This window comes from Ascaphus truei, chromosome 17, assembly GCF_040206685.1.
Source record: "Ascaphus truei isolate aAscTru1 chromosome 17, aAscTru1.hap1, whole genome shotgun sequence".
Taxonomy (NCBI): Eukaryota; Metazoa; Chordata; class Amphibia; order Anura; family Ascaphidae; genus Ascaphus; species Ascaphus truei.
This window is the reverse complement of record NC_134499.1, coordinates 17,901,154-17,905,472: the sequence shown is the minus strand read 5'-3', so window position 1 is coordinate 17,905,472 and position 4,319 is coordinate 17,901,154.

Genomic DNA, 4,319 nt, shown 5'->3' with positions numbered 1-4,319 from the left:
GACATGACGTCAAGCCAGCCCCGCGGCATTGTGGGATGTGTAGTTCCGACTCGTTCTCCTAGGCCTAAGCAGATAGGAACACGGTGTATATACATTGATAGTTATAGATGCAGCTATATCTCAAACTGCTGCATATACTGGGCTCATATTCTACATCATATATATATACACACGCACACCTCCTCCTCACACTGTATGTATAGATATTATATATACACACCTCCTCACACTGTATGTATAGATATTATATATACACACCTCCTCACACTGTATGTATAGATATTATATATACACCTCCTCACACTGTATGTATATATATATATATATATATATATATATATATATATATACACGCATATACACATATACACACCTCCTCACACTGTATGTATAGATATTCTATATACACACACACCTCACCATGTATGTGTGTGTATATATATATATATATATATATATATATATATATATACACACACACACACACATACATACATACATACATACATACATACAGGGCACTTCGGATTTGAAAAGAAATGTATTCTGTCAAAGGCACGACGTTTCGAACTACACAGAGTTCTTTATCAAGTGACTGGCCAAGGACTCTGTGCAGTTCCAGACGTCGTGCCTTTGACAGAATACATTTCTTTTCAAATCCGCAGTGCCCTTGATTTCCCTTCCTTTGCTTATACTTAAGAATTCTCCAGACAGGTTTTCCCCTGAACCAAGGTGCACCGGTACCAAAACGCAAGTATTTTGCTGTTATTGTATTATTTATGGTGTGCAAGACTGAATCTTTACTATACTATATATACTGTACACACACCTTCTCACACTGTATGTATAGATAGTATGTATACACACCTCCATCTCAGTGTATGTATAGATATTATATATACACACCTCCTCACACTGTATGTATAGATAGTATGTATACACACCTCCATCTCAGTGTATGTATAGATATTATATATATACACCTCCTCACACTGTATGTATAGATATTATATAACCCACCAGCTACTAAAAAATCCCGCACTGTGATGTCACCTGAGCGACAAAGTGAAAGAAGCACGTGCTGCACAAGTGACAACACGGACACTCATCCCTCATCCCTGCGGGCCAGTAACGCGTGCGTGATCTCCCCAGTCCCCATATATACACGCGCACATTTGTGAACTCTGTCACAGTGCATCAATAACGTCTGTATACACACCACACACCCTCCCACTGTACCAGTGTAACAGATCCTGTACCTCTGCCCTATGTCCTGTACCTCTTCCCTTTGTCCTATACCTCTTCCCGTTCACTATGCCCTGTACCTCGTCCCTATGTCCTGTACCTCGTCCCTATGTCCTATACCTCTTCCCGTTCCCTATGCCCTGTACCTCGTCCCTATGTCCTGTACCTCGTCCCTATGTCCTGTACCTCTTCCCTATGTCCTATACCTCTTCCCGTTCCCTATGCCCTGTACCTCGTCCCTATGTCCTGTACCTCGTCCCTATGTCTTGTACCTCATCCCGTTCCCTATGTCCTGTACCTCTTCCTGTTCCCTATGTCCTGTACCTCTTCCCTATGTCCTGTACCTCTTCCCTATGTCCTGTACCTCTTCCCGTTCCCTATGTCCTGTACCTCTTCCTGTTCCCTATGTCCTGTACCTCTTCCCTATGTCCTGTACCTCTTCCCTATGTCCTATACCTCTTCCCTATGCCCTGTACCTCGTCCCTATGTCCTGTACCTCTTCCTGTTCCCTATGTCCTGTACCTCTTCCCTATGTCCTGTACCTCTTCCCTATGTCCTGTACCTCTTCCCTATGTCCTATACCTCTTCCCTATGTCCTATACCTCTTCCCTATGTCCTGTACCTCTTCCCTATGTCCTATACCTCTTCCCTATGTCCTATACCTCTTCCCTATGCCCTGTACCTCGTCCCTATGTCCTGTACCTCGTCCCTATGTCCTGTACCTCGTCCCTATGTCCTGTACCTCGTCCCTATGTCCTGTACCTCGTCCCTATGTCCTGTACCTCATCCCGTTCCCTATGTCCTGTACCTCTTCCCGTTCCCTATGTCCTGTACCTCTTCCCTATGTCCTGTACCTCTTCCTGTTCCCTATGTCCTGTACCTCTTCCTCTTCCCTATGTCCTGTACCTCTTCCTCTTCCCTATGTCCTGTACCTCTTCCTCTTCCCTATGTCCTGTACCTCTTCCTCTTCCCTATGTCCTGTACCTCTTCCTCTTCCCTATGTCCTGTACCTCTTCCTCTTCCCTATGTCCTGTACCTCTTCCTGTTCCTTATGTCCTGTACCTCTTCCCTATGTCCTGTACCTCGTCCCTATGTCCTGTACCTCTTCCCGTTCCTTATGTCCTGTACCTCTTCCTGTTCCTTATGTCCTGTACCTCGTCCCTATGTCCTGTACCTCTTCCCATTCCCTATGTCCTGTATCTCTTCCCGTTCCCTATGTCCTGTATCTCTTCCTGTTCCCTATGTCCTGTATCTCTTTCCTACTGTATGTCCTGTACCTCTTCCTCTTCCCTATGTCCTGTATCTCTTTCCTACTGTATGTCCTGTACCTCTTCCCTATGTCCTGTACCTCTTCCCTATGTCCTGTACCTCTTCCCTATGTCCTGTACCTCTTCCCTATGTCCTGTACCTCTTCCCTATGTCCTGTACCTCTTCCCTATGTCCTGTACCTCTTCCCTATGTCCTGTACCTCTTCCCTATGTCCTGTACCTCTTCCCTATGTCCTGTACCTCTTCCCTATGTCCTGTACCTCTTCCCTATGTCCTGTATCTTTTTCCTACTGTATGTCCTGTACCTCTTCCCTATGTCCTGTATCTCTTTCCTACTGTATGTCCTGTACCTGGATCAAGCTGGAAAACCTAAACTAATTAAGTTAAAACATCTGGGAGATGACTGATCTGCTCAAATGGTTTCTGGTAATTGAATATGACGTCTAACACACACATACACACATACATACATACACACATACATACATACATACACACATACATACACACATACATACATACATACCTCATTCCGTGTATACCATTAATTGCATGCCTTAAAGTGCATCCTTACAAAGTATCCTAAAGTACTTATTTTTATGTGCTAAAAACGTTGGAGTGTCGTACCCCTATACCTGTATACTATGTCGCTGAGCACTGAATATATACAGAATAAGATACAGAATATTAATATACACACACACCTCTATACTGTGTCATTGAGCACTGTATACACCACTACAGCATATCAATAACGTGTGTGTTTATACATACATACACACACACACACACACACACACACACACACACACACACACACACACACACACACACACACACACACACACACACACACACACACACACTTTGTGTGTGTGTGTATATTATATATTACAGGCTGGGTTATTATCCATAGAAGAGGTGATTCTACCAAAGAATCTCTTTGACATAACACCCGAGTCGTATGGTTGGCGTGTTGCATGTTAGGCCCGTAATATAGTGTGCACGCCTGTGCGAACGCGCATTCACGTGCCACACACTTTTTGTGTGTATGCTGTGAGCGACAGTGGGTGTGTGTGTATGTGTTAAATACTTTTATAATAAATACGTTGGTAAATAAATAATTTAACATTGTACACACACACACACACACACACACACACACACACACACACACACATACATTTCAGCGGCGGTAGCAACGCAAAATCTTTATTTTCCTCATCTTCCCCCCTGTCGGCCGGTTCCACGCTCACTGCCGCGCGCGTTCCTATTATAGGAAGGCTGACTAACCTCAGCCAACTAAAACTGCCACGCGCGCCCTCTATAGAACAGCCCTTAGAAAGGGTCACCTCTAGAGACATGAAATATCCTGTCACTGGGGCGGTTTCCATCCACTGAGGGAAAAAAACCCAGGAAATCTAACCATAACATATTCTCATTCCCCCTATAAAAACACACAACATCAACAACAGCAGTGTGAGAATACACAGCGGCCATCTTAAATTCTGCCACACTGCAAATCCATCCAGCCCTGCATGGGTTACACCAGGGGTGCGCAAACTTGGGGGGGGGGCACAAGATTTTTCTGGGGAGGGGGCGCGGCGGTTGCAGAGGCCCTGCTCTCTTCCCCAAGGCATTTAAATTCAATGCTGGGACCGTGCAAGGCCTCTGCAACTCAACTAACCGAGATTCAGAGGCTTGGTGTGACGCGCTGCCATGGCAACGTGGTGTCACATGACCCCGTGGCGTCATTTGACGCCAGCAAAAAAGGTAGGGAGGGGGGGGGGGTGCAGCTCCAAAAGT